The following is a 14024-nucleotide window of genomic DNA, read 5'->3' on the forward strand; positions in this document are numbered from 1 at the left end:
AATCATTTCTTGCCCCTCACATGTAGGCTGCCCCAAAGCAGATCAATAAGGCAGGTCAATACTATTCCCACACAATACACCTGTTGTGCAGGGCATCCTTTATCAGATGGGCTTAAAAAACACAGGTGTCTGTATCCCAATAAACATTAGCACTAGAATATTATAAACCACCCTATCTTGGTCCTCTTGGGGCAAGGAGTTTGTGTGTCAAATTTGACCCACTTCAGTTCAGGGACATGGGAGGAGTTCTTCCACATTCACACATATGCTCAGCTTTTTATAGATATAAGATTTGTCTTATTATAATCTGATGACCCATTCACATGAAACATACCATACCATGAAGTTACTAAATACTGGTGATACAGTGGTGTCAAGGTCAGAGACATGTAGTTCAATGAAAGTATTCCCTTTGTCACAATTTGACACAGTTGAGTTACTATGGATAATGAGCTAAAATGGAAACAATAGAGTAACACTGTCTCCAAGAAGTTAAGCTAGTGATGTACGTAATCAAACAACAGCCTCAGCTTGCATATAAAGACCTCTTGTGCACTGTCTGTCACAGCTTTTCTGAATCATAAATGTGATTTGGGTTTACAGCAAGGGAAAATTCCAGCACCACAGGAGACAAAATAATATTCACAAAACAAAAATCTGATTCTAATGAAAAAACTGTAAAAAGAACCTTGTTGAAAATGTGTTAAGATTCTTAATATGCCACCAGATAAAAGAATAAAAGTACAAAGAAGGAGTGGAGGAAATGAAGTATAACTTCACAGATTCACAAGATATGTGACGATATTTCAATGATTGCAAAATCTAAACAAATTTACAAAGAACTTGGTACTATGGTCCCACTTATTGGAATGACACTGCGCTCTCCCTGGCCTGGATGCATGCTCTGATTTGATTGGAGAGGGTGTCATAAGCCACTGTATACTCTCCTGAGACAAGCTTGCTCATAACTGTTGTAAATGGATCTTGATCTTCTGGATAGTGGCACTGGTAAGGCATTGAATTGGTCCCAAACACAGGAGTACATCATCATCACACTGACAGTTCTTAGAGACACATGCCATGTGTGGATGAGCATTGTCCTGTTGAAAAATGGCACCACAGTCCTGTCACATGAGAGGTAACACATAACTTGACATATCACTATGCTGTCAGAGTTCCCCCAATCACTATAGTCTGATTCTCGAATGATGGCAGTTTTCACTAGTTGAGGCATGGATGGGATTTCATTGTTGTCTGTTCCAAGCAGCAGTTGTAATATGCACCTGAGGAAAATATGTAGCACGAAAATTGTGTGTCTTGCTTGCTTATGTAGAATTTGTCATTTACCACCACTACCAGCGATGACAACTCACAATCAATGGAATAAAAAATTCACTAAATAACTTGCTACGATTGTGTTTAATGTTGGGATTGGCTATGACATTCAAAGCAAGTGCTCAGCACACTACCAAACATTTCACTGGCTGTTGGAGAATGCCTGTGGTAGGTTGCACGCACAGAACGAGCCATTATTCGTGACTACAAAATTTAAGCTGTACTTGAAGCCGTACCCAATGGCTTCCCACACTGTGATGCCAGGGTTAACATCATTGTGCCTCCTCTCCAAAACATTGGAAGAATGGGACCTCTTCCCAGGTTGGTGCCATACTCACCAATGATGATCATCCAATTGTTGAACACAATGCGACATCATCATTCATCAGCAGTCAGTGCTTCCCAGTCATGGCACCACTCCAAATGCAACAGTTTGCATTGTGGTATTAATGGCAGCCCACATATGGGACAGTAATTACCTAGTCACTACTCTCTGACCAAAGATGTAGAATGACACAAAATGTTACAGAGAGTCCATTGTTCGTTCTTGGATGGCAGGCACAGATGTGAAGGGGTTACAATGTGCTCAGTGCACAGTACCGTGATTCTGCCTTGTGGTAGTCAGATGTGGTCGACTGGTATCTTGACAATGAATGTGCCTGACCTTGTGTTCATGTTGTAATGGGACATCCTCCTCTAGCATTACTTTTCCTCAACGGTAGTTGTCGATACCAGTATTATTTTGGACAGGTCAATATTATCTCAGTTGCCTTTCTGAAAACTTTCATACAATTTTATACACAGTATGTTAGATTCCAAGCTAAAATTTATGAAAAGGAATTACTTTAAAAAATATGTTAGTTTTGTTGTTATAGTCAGTAAGTACTAGTTCTGAATGTACAGTTAAATTTTTTTTTTAAACATTTGAAATTATGAATTATTTGCACACTTAAAATTTCTATTATTGGTTATGCAATCCTGTACTGTACTGTTTACTATGTTTATTTATGGATTCATTTATGAAATAATAATCAAAATTAATAATGTAACAAAAACTAGTAGGAATTCATTTGTTAAGAAAAATAATAAACCATTTGGAATATTGTTATTTCCGCAGAGTGTGGGAGTCAAGTGATTGGACATATTTTTATATAATAGGTGTGAACAATGTAATGTCAGCATTGTTAATTTGAAAAATCAAAATACTGTATTATATACTAAAATGTGAGAAAATCAGTGTATTTATGTAAAAAAATTCTGTAGTAACAATCTTCCAATTTATTTAGTTCAAACCAACTGTGAGGACTTGATGTTAGATTTTCAGTTTCAAGAATCAGACCCCTAGACAAGCAGAACTGGAGCCATCTCCACAAGCCATGACAAACTTGAAAGTTTATTGTAATCTTCGCTCCTCTTAAATCTTCATAAAAAATTTTGCTTATTAATTACTTGGACTGGACATTGTTTAATGTGGACAATAGATGGAAGAAGGAAGGAGGGGTAGATTACAGTATGCAGTCCAACATCACATTACTGTCACATTCGAATGCCCCACAAATCTGAATACATACATGATTCAACCAGCTAGCCAAACAAAGATCCACAATGATGCCCTTATCAAACCCTGTCAAATGCTGATAACATCATAGCACATAACTAAGTGGTACTCCACACCGTTCACAGTGATTGCTCATCTGATGCCATTCACACCCTGTCCAGCCTAATGTAACTTGGTGGCCACTCTACTTGTCACAAGGAATTGAAGCTGTAATCACTTACATACCTGCTGATGATGTGTATGTGTATGAAGATTGACATCCTAATACATCTTCTGTGTGCTTCAATTTTTTGTCAGGTATTGTACTTGAAATTTTCAATCACTATACAGGGTGGTCCATTGATCGTGACCGGGCCAAATATCTCACGAAATAAGTGTCAAACAAAAAAACTGCAAAGAATGAAACATGTCTAGCTTGAATGGGGAAACCAGATGGCGCTATGGTTGGCCCACTAGATGGTGCTGCCATAGGTCAAACGGATACCAACTGTGTTTTTTTTAATAGGAACCCCCATTTTTTATTACATATTCGTGTAGTACGTAAAGAAATATGAATGTTTTAGTTGGACCACTTTTTTTGCTTTGTGATAGATGGCACTGGAATAGTCACAAACATATGGCTCACAATTTTAGACAAAAAGTTGGTGACAGGTAGGTTTTTTAAATTAAAATACACAACGTAGGTACGTTTGAACATTTTATTTCGGTTGTTCCAGTGTGATACATGTACCTTTGTGAACTTATCATTTCTGAGAATGCATTCTGTTACACCGCGATTACCTGTTAATACCACATTAATGCAATAAATGCTCAAAATGATGTCCGTCTTCTCAACAGCAAGTAGTTCGCCTTCCATAATGTTCATAGATGCATTGACAATGCTCTGACGCATGTTGTCAGGCATTGTCAGTGGATCACAATAGCAAACATCCTTCAACTTTCCCAACCGAAAGAAATCCGGAGACGTCATATCCGGTGAACGTGTGGGCCATGGTATGGTGCTTCGACAACCAATCCACCTGTCATGAAATATGCTATTCAATACCGCTTCAAACGCACGTGAGCTATGTGCCAGACATCTATCATGTTGGAAGTACATCGCCATTATGTCATGCAGTGAAACATCTTGAAGTAACATCGGTAGAACATTACGTAGGAAATCAGCATACATTGCACCATTTAGATTGCCATCGATAAAATGGGGGCCAATTATCCTTCCTTCCATAATGCCGCACCATACATTAACCAACCAAGGTCACTGATGTTCCACTTGTCACAGCTATTGTGGATTTTCCATTGCCCAGTAGCGCATATCATGCTGATTTACGTTACTGCTGTTGGTGAATGACGCTTCGTCACTAAGTAGAACGCACGCAAAAAATCTGTCATCGTCCCGTAATTTCTCTTGTGTCCAATGGCAGAACTGTACACGACATTCAAAGTCATCACCATGCAATTCCTGGTGCATAGAAATATGGTATGGGTGCAATCAATGTTGATGTAGCATTCTCAACACCGACGTTTTTGAGATTCCCAATTCTCACGCAATTTGTCTGTTATTGATGTGCGTATTAGTCACGACAGCAGCTAAAACACCTACTTGAGTATCATCATATGTTGCAGGTCATGTTTGACATTTCACATGTGGCTGAACACTTCCTGTTTCCTTCAATTACGTAATTATCCGGCGAATGGTCCGGACACTTGGATGATGTCATCCAGGATACCGAGCAGCATACATAGCACATCCCCGTTAGGCATTTTGATCACAATAGCCATATATCAACATGATATCGACCTTTTCTGCAATTGGTAAACAGTCCATTTTAACACGGATAATGTATCACGAAGCAAATACCGTCTGCACTGGCGGAATGTTATGTGATACCTCGTACTTATACGTTTGTGACTGTTACAGCGCCATCTATCACAAAGTGAAAAAAAGTGGTCCAACTAAAACATTCATATTTATTTATGTACTGCACAAATATGTAATAAAAAATGAGGGTTCCTATTTTTAAAAATGCAGTTGATATCCGTTTGACCTATGGCAGCGCCATCTAGCTGGCCAAACATAACGCCATCTGGTTTCTCCCTTCAAGCTAGATGAATTTCGTTCTTGTAGTTTTTTCATTCGATGCTTATTTCATGAGATATTTGGCCTGGTCACTATCAATGGACCACCCTGTATATATTCGAGACGATTGTGACTGTGTTACAAGATCCCACCATTCATACTCCTAGCACAAAAGATGAAAAGCAATTGAGAAGCTCTGGTACCAAATCAAAAGAAGCACTAGCACTGCTAACAAACCTACCTGCCAACTTTCATTTAGAAAGAGTATTATAATTGAAGAGCACATGTAAAAAATGGGGTAAGTCACATTTTGTACATTTCTCTTGAGGGGAGATCTACACTTTCAAGATTACAAAAAAATATATAAAACACTTCTATTAAGTGTAACCAATATAATTGTGATATCAGATTTAATGGTTGTAGAGGATGTACATTAGAAAAAAAACACTGAAATTATATGATAGAAAAGACTATACATGCAAAAGACATATATCTTTACCAGAAAAAATAACATGGTAAGTCAATCTCTTTTTGGTAAGGTTTGTCCCTTCTTCAAATTGTTTCACATTGGAAGTTTCTATTTGTTAATTTTGCGTTTTGGTTAATTATATGGTAGACTGGAATAGGAATTTATTGCACCTTGAACATCAAACTGTTTAAGTTCTTTTAAGTTTGCATATTTTTCATAAGGTCTTGGCAGGAGTTCTGAAAATATAATCCCAGAATTAGATATCTGCAAAAATCATGATTTACCTTTCAAACAGTTTCTTTTGTTAGGCCTCTGCAATTGATACTCAGGCACAACATCTACTTGTAAACCAACAGAATGTTCCAAATGTACTGGTGCTCAGGCTCTATTGTAAGTAAACCTGTATTTGAACAACTTACCTTCCTTCACAATCAAAGCTTCTCTGAGCAGTCATGCCTTGAAATAACATTTCAGTTTGAAATGTGCTTTTAAGAAGGTTGTTCAATCTCATATACTTTTTTATTGAACAGGAATGACTTTGTAATGCACTGGATTCACTCTTGCAGTTTCAGAAGCATTTTGGTGATCCTGCAATAACTTCCTTTTTTATGAAACCAAAGGTTTTGTCACCTTTGATATTAGAGTGTCCTCTTATTGGAAATGCTATTTTGACAATATTTAATCTCTTTGTGATATGAACAAGATGCTGATAGTATATGAACACTGTGTAATTCTTATTCTGTCCTGAGCACGAATCACAGAATATTACAAGAATCCTTACTTTTGAAACAAGGATTTCACTCAGATAATAGTGCAAAAAAAAATAATAGCTTCATTTGCTTCTTTATTCTCTAAGATTTGAGTTTAAGTATGAAATATATCATTGTCATAAATTTTATGAACGTTGAAACAGTGAAGTGATAACTCTACACAAAACAGTCTAAATCTTTGGCATACAGGTATTTTATTCATGGTATCATTTGATTTGATTCTTGCAATGTAACGTAAAGAGCAATCTCTGGCATTGGAATCATCATGTTAATATCACTGAAATAAAGCTGGTTAAATAGGAAGATTTGTCACCTAACAAATTGATAAGCTGTCCTCTTTCATGGGGTTGATCTGTTTGAAGCATGCAAATAATGAGCATTTGCAGTCACTGCCTAGCTCATGAGACATTACTCATTCTATCATTTTTCTCTTTTTAGATGATTGATCAATAGATGGCATCTCACTTTCATCCTGTAATGATCCACACATTTTAGAGATCCTAAGAGGACCTCACTTCTATCACATTTCAAACTGGACACTTCTACTATGAAAAGCAACACAGAGTAAGGAACTTAGCTGATCACGTTTGCAGCCACAACCCAACTGACGTAACAGGTGTATTGCAAGCAATTGAAGCAAACCTTGGATTTACCCCCTTCTTTCCTAAGAGAAGACTGACTTTTAGAACATTCTTTCTGTTACCACTAAAAGTAAAACACTTTGTATCTCAGTGACTTGCTATATTATTTGAAAGTCGTTTTAACTGCCTTGTAGTATGACAGCTGGCCATTAGAATTTATCAGAAACTCATTTTCTAATTAAATGGACCTACCCCGTTTCTTTGCATGTGGTCTTCAGTTGTAAACTGATTCATCCTACATTATAGCAAAGGACTGCAATTATGACCTCTGGAATATTCAAGTATCTGATTAATTAATTTATTTATTCATTTAAAAAATCTATGAAGCTTCAAAAGTGAGAAGACTTTCTCTGAAAAACTGGAAAAGTTCTGGCAGAAAATGAATGTTGATATGGCAGATAACTGAATAACAGATTGCAGTACAAAAAAGCACCTACAGTCACTTATTAGTGGAAAGCCCATCATGAGCAGATGAGACACCTCTCAGATTCTACAAAGATTATGTGAAATAACTTGCTCCCCTCCTAACAGGAGTGCATTGTATTTTGCTGGAGCAACTAAGGGTACCTAGCAATTGGAAAAAAAGCACAGGTGTTTCCTATTTTTGAGAAGGGTTGTAAGTCAGATGCACATAATCATAGGCCTTTATCGTCGATGCCGATCTGTCATAGTATTATGAAACATGTTTTATGCTAAAGAATTATGACTTTTTGAAGAATGAAAATCTCCTCTACAAAATCAACATAGATTCTGCAAACAGAGATCTTGCAGAACTCAGCTTGCTCTGTCCCTCCATGCGATCCCTAGTGCTGTAGAGAACAGCAATCAGGTTGATGCCAGTTCCTTGACTTCGGGAAGGCATTTGACACTGTCCCGTACTGCCATCTAGGGAAACAAAGACAAGCTTACTGAGTATTGGTCCAGATTTGTGACTGTATTCAGGATTACTTGCAGATGGAACTCAACCCGTTGCTATTAACAGAACAAAATTGACAGATGAAAAAGTGATTTCTGCAGAATGACCTACAAAAGATTGATAAATAGTGCAGTCTCTGGTAATTGACCCTGAATGTAAATAAACAGAATATATTGTGCACATACAGGGTGGTCCATTGATCATGACCGGGCCAAATATCTCATGAAATAAGGGTCAAACGAAAAAACTACAAAGAACAAAACTTGTCTAGCTTGAAGGGGAAACCAGATGGCGCTATGGATGGCACTGCCATAGGCCAAATGGATATCAACTGCATTTTTTAAAAATAGGAACCCCCATTTTATATTACATATTCATGCAGTACGTAAAGAAATATGAATGTTTTAGTTGGATCGCTTTTTTCGCTTTGTGATAGATGGCACTGTAATAGTCACAAACATATGGCTCACAATTTTAGATGAACAGTTGGTAACAGGTAGGTTTTTTAAAATTAAAATACAGAATGTAGGTACGTTTGAACATTTTATTTCGGTTGTTCCATTGTGATACATGTACCTTTGTGAACTTATCATTTCTGAGAACACATGCTGTTACAGTGTGATTACCTGTAAATACCACATTAATGCAATAAATGCACAGAATGATGTCCGTCAACCTCAATGCATTTGGCAATACGCGTAACGACATTCCTCTCAACAACGAGTAGTTCGCCTTCCGTAATGTCCGCACATGCATTGACAATGCGCTGACACATGTTGTCAGGTGTTGTCGATGGATCACAATAGCAAATATCCTTCAACTTTCCCCACAGAAAGAAATCCGGGGACGTCAGATCTGGTGAACGTGTGGGCCACGGTATGGTGCTTCGACAACCAATTCACCTGTCATGAAATATGCTATTCAATACCACTTCAACCACATGTGAGCTATGTGCTGGACATCCATCATGTTGGAAGTACATCGCCATTATGTCATGCAGTGACACATCTTGTAGTAATATTGGTAGAACATTACGTAGGAAATCAGCATACATTGCACCATTTAGGTTGCCATCGATAAAATGGGGGCCAATTATCCTTCCTCCCATAATGCCATACATTAACCTGCCAAGGTCACTGATGTTCCACTTGTCACAGCTATTGTGGATTTTCCATTGCCTAATAGTGCATATTATGCCAGTTTACGTTATCGCTGTTGGTGAATGATACTTCGTCGCTAAATAGAACGCATGCAAAAAATCTGTCATCATCCTGTAATTTCTCTTGTGTCCAGTGGCAGAACTGTACATGACTTTCGAAGTCATCACCATCCAATTCCTGGTGCATAGAAATATGGTACATGTGCATTCGATGCTGATGTAGCATTCTCAACACCAACGTTTTTGAGATTCCCAATTCTCGCGCAATTTGTCTGTTATTGATGCGTGGATTAGTCACGACAGCAGCTAAAACACCTACTTGAGCATCATCATTTGTTGCAGGTCATGGTTGACGTTTCACATGTGGCTGAACACTTCCTGTTTCCTTAAATAACGTAACTATCCAGCAAACGGTCTGGACACTTGCATGATGTCATTCAGGATACCGAGCAGCATACATAGCACATCCCCGTTAGGCATTTTGATCACAATTGCCATACATCAACAAGATATCGACCTTTTCTGCAATTGGTAAATGGTCCATTTTAACATGGGTAATGTAGCACAAAGTAAATACTGTCTGCATTGGCAAAATGTTACGTGATACCACGTACTTATGCGTTTGTGACTATTACAGCGCCACCTATCATAAAGCGAAAAAAGTGGTCCATCTAAAACATTCATATTTCTTTACATACTACACGAATATGTAATAAAAACTGGGGTTCCTATTTAAAAAAACACAGTTGATATCCATTTGACCTATGGCAGTGCCATCTAAGAGTCCAACCATAGTGTCATCTGGTTTCCCCCTTCAAGCTAGACGAGTTTTGTTCTTTGTAGTTTTTTTGTTTGATGCTTATTTCGTGAGATATGTGGCACAGTCACTATCAATGGATCACCCTGTATATGAAATGAAATCCACTCTGTACAACTACACTACTGATGACAAAGTGCTGGAAATGGTATCTATCATAAAATACCTAGGAGTAACTATCCAGAGTGGCCTTAAGTGGAATGACCACATAAAACACATAGTAGGAAAAGCAGATGCCAGTCTGAGATTCATAGTAAGAATCTTACGACACTGTAACTCATCCGTGAAAGAACTGGCTTACAAGGTACTTGTTCAATAATTCTTGAGTATTGTTCATCAATCTGATATGATTGAATGATAGAATGATAGAAGAGATAGAGAAAAATCCAACAAAGAGTAGCATGTTTCATCATGGCATTGTTTAGTCAGTGCAAGAATGTTACAGAGCTGCTCGACAAACTCCAGTGGCAGATGCTAGAAGAGAGGCATTGTGCATCAAGGAGAGGTTTACTATTGAAATTTTAAGAGAGAACTTTCTGGAAAGAGTTACACAACATGATACTTCCTCCATCACCATGATGAGCAAATTCGAGAAATTAGAGGTAATACAAAGGCTCACCGACAATAATTCTTCTCATGCGCCATTCACGAGTGGAACAGGGAAGGGGTTCAGTTAGTGATATCAGAAGTACCCTCCACTACACACCATCTGCTAGCTTGCAGAATATTGTTGTAGTTGTAGGTGGAGAAATGGATTCTATAATATGGTGGAGAGTATGAGAAAACAATAACATGAAACTTTTTTGTTAAAAGTTGTCGGCTAAGATGCTGTGGATGATGTATAAACCTATTTACTAATTTTTTGTTCCTACTTTTGGGAAACAAACAGATAAAACTTGCAACTTTTAAACTGTGACGTGTTCTATACTACACATGCATTTTCTGTACACAATGTAATCCTGCAGGTTTCAATGAAAAAAATGTAATTCAGTTGAAGCTCAAGTGGTCCCAAATTTATAGGGACACTATGAGTTCTACAGAGGGGACATCCAACAATCTCATGATGCTGAATGCATAACTGGAAACATCATTTTCAATTACAAGTAACTGATGGTTAGAATTACTTCTTTGGTGCAAAGTCACTATCGATATTTTATTTTATTTGCCTCTCTCTTTCTATCTGTTAAATTTATCTGTGTGTTTATAAATTCCTATTGCCCCTCTAGACAAGTTCACATGGGAATCTTGACTAAAACACTAGTCTCACAAAACTTTATTTCATGGTTTCCATGTTGTAATCATGTTCTACAGAGGCCTTATCAGTTAAGCTGAGTGAAGGATCCCAGCTACTAGAAACTTATAGTAACAGGGTTCCTGTACTCACTCATAATATCATTTAAATGGTTTTGCAACAATTGTACAACAGAATAGTATGCTTCAGTTTTAATTCAGGTTTCTAATCCCAATTTAAATTTGTTTAGAGGAAGGATTTTTACCATTTGTGGCAGTTTATTATATAGCTTCTGTCTTAGATATTTATGGCTCTTGTGTATTACTGACAGTCTAGAAAATTGTGCATCTAGTTTACAGTTGTTCCTTGTACTGTGCAAATTCAAATTCAGTCTCATGGTAAATTTCTGTATCTTCTATTTGACATATGTTAGGCAGTTATATATTTACAATCATGGGAATGTCTTTATGAGTTTTTTAAAAATTGAGTTTACATAATTCTCTAACAACCAGTCTTAACTGTTTTCTTTTTTTTTTCAGCCATGTGAATACATATTTTGATCCTGATGAATTTCCTCATAACAGTACCCAATCTTTAACTGCAAGTGAAAGAAGGCATGGTAAGACAGAAGTAGTAAATTTGACTGTCCAACTCCAACCTTCACACCTGATGTCTTCCTCAAAACAATGGCATCTTCCAGCAAGCTAACTGTTAACATCCACAGCTCTCATGGTGCTTTCAATTATTACCACAGGTCCCTTAGAAGCCCATGTGAATGTCTCCCATAGCAAAATACTGCCCCCACCACCCTGCGTTCTTGGCACGGTGCATGTTTTGAGCAGCCACTCACTTAGATGACAGTGTATCAAGACACAAGCTTCAACCTGGTGTAACAAAAAGCATGATTCTTCCAACCAGGTGACACATTGCCACTGATCCAGGACCCAGTTTCAATGTTTCTGTGTCTGCTGCAATTATAATTTATGATGTCATTGGTTCAACAACACAACACATAGGTGTCATCTGCTGTGGACCTCCATGTTCAGCAACCTGCACTCAACAATTTTTTCCAAAACACTTATGTTTGCACAAGCATACTCTATCATCAGATCCACCATAGACCACCACCTATTCTGCTTTGCAAGGTGGACAAGCTTCCTACTACATTGTTCTGCGACAAGGCATGGACATCCAATACCTTGTCATATACTCATGGTTTCACAATCCTTCAACCACTTTACATAAATGCTCATAACTTTAGCTCGTGTGCAGCTGACAACTTCATCATTTCCAAGATGCTCATTCCCAGGTGTGGGACACTGTTGTGACCACACAAAACTACTTTCATCTGGCAATAACTGTGGATTCTTTGACTGCTCTGAGAGAAGACTCATTAACTAGAATATATGAAATATTAGTTCACTGTATTACATAAATGAATAAAAGATTTACTTAACTTTGGCACACTTCTTTGCCACAGGAGTACTGGGTAATCTACAGCTTTCTTTGTCTACAAAAGCATCACTTGATAAACTAAGTTACATGCTCTTCTCTTGAGGTACAATGTTTGACTTTTACAATATTTCAAGTTCATCTGAAACTTCAACTGTCACTGTCCTACATGATGATGTTGACTGCTAGAGCTGAGGTTCCAAATGGGGGAGCTCTTGCATGCTCGACACTGTATGACTTTAGTGTGAGGGTGCTGCTTTGCTGAGAGGGAGTTGTGGACTTCAGGAGTGCCTCTGATATCTTGCTGTGCATTGCAGCAAGCCCTCACTAATGTCTGTGGTATCGATTCAGCTTGCTGACTTTGTTGTGGCATCATGATCTCTGGACCATATCACAGTAACAATTTCCCCTTTGTCACAGTGGCACATGTCCGTGAATTTCCTCATTTACAGACCATATCATCACTAGTATGATTCACTATTCATCTCTGCTCTGCTTATATTCTTTCCTTACCATGTCATGTGCCTGTAACACTGACAAGTGGCATTCAGCCTTGATGTGGGCAGTGGTCTTAATGTTTAAGATATCAGTATGTAGATACATAATGTGTACCTGAAAATGAGTATAGCGTACTTTTTCACATATTCAGGTTGCCACATAATAAAAATTAATATAAATGTTTGTATTTGTGCATCAATGAAGTTATATAAATATAAAACTTTCAATGGTGAAGCCGACTGCATGAAATGCTGAAAGACTACTCTAATCTAAATATTCCATTCTATGCTAGGATGTGTTTCTTTCCCTTGCTATGTAATTTACTGAATTTGCTATTGCTAAATGACCTAGTATTTTTAGAAGGGATGGAGCTACATGTAACATCTCCCTCATTTTCAAACTGCTCCTGTTTTTCCTATTGTATAAATGTCCAAAGAAATATGCTATTTCAGAATATACATCAGACAAAATAAATGACTAGTGACACAATTTCAAAACAACAGAATCAACCAAAAGCTTGTTGGATGCTATGACCTGCTTTGTTACAGACCAGCAAGGCCATAGCTGTAGCTACATAATCACTGGAGCGTGGCAATGCTATTGTGACACACTGCATGCTCTGGCAAGCAGGTAGGAACATAAATCTATTTGACAACAACACATGTCATGTTGGTTGTGCCTCATGCATTAATAACATTTCTAATTTTGAAGCAACCTTGTGACTTTAATAACTCATGTTAAAATAGAAATATTGATCCTCTCAGTCATTTGGTTATTTCTGTATATCTAATCCTGATCTCTTTTCTTCTGACACCAGAACATCATCTTAATGTAAACAGAGTTCTCTCATGTCTGCCATAAGCATGTGCGTTATACATTCTATGTGTATTCATATTTAAAAATTTAGTTTGTTTCATTTCTAAAATAGTGGTGCCATGTTTGCATGGAATTATTTAAAATAGCTGAAGGAAGCCTATAAAAACCACAATGAGGCTCTTAATAAAATCTTTAATGCTTCTCAGCAGTATCCCATAAGCATTCTCAACATTCCTAAGCAGAAATGGAGCCAACCACTCCATGCTCTACTATTTATGATGCCTT

General features: G+C 37.6%; 1 protein-coding gene across 1 annotated transcript in view; it reads right to left on the reverse strand.

Moving 5' to 3' along the window:
• Window positions 1–14024, reverse strand: part of LOC124716985 (chymotrypsin-like protease CTRL-1) — a 143118-nt gene that overhangs the window by 79616 nt on the left and 49478 nt on the right. The window lies entirely within an intron of this gene.

Source organism: Schistocerca piceifrons, chromosome 9 (assembly GCF_021461385.2).
Source record: "Schistocerca piceifrons isolate TAMUIC-IGC-003096 chromosome 9, iqSchPice1.1, whole genome shotgun sequence".
In the NCBI taxonomy this organism is placed as follows: Eukaryota; Metazoa; Arthropoda; class Insecta; order Orthoptera; family Acrididae; genus Schistocerca; species Schistocerca piceifrons.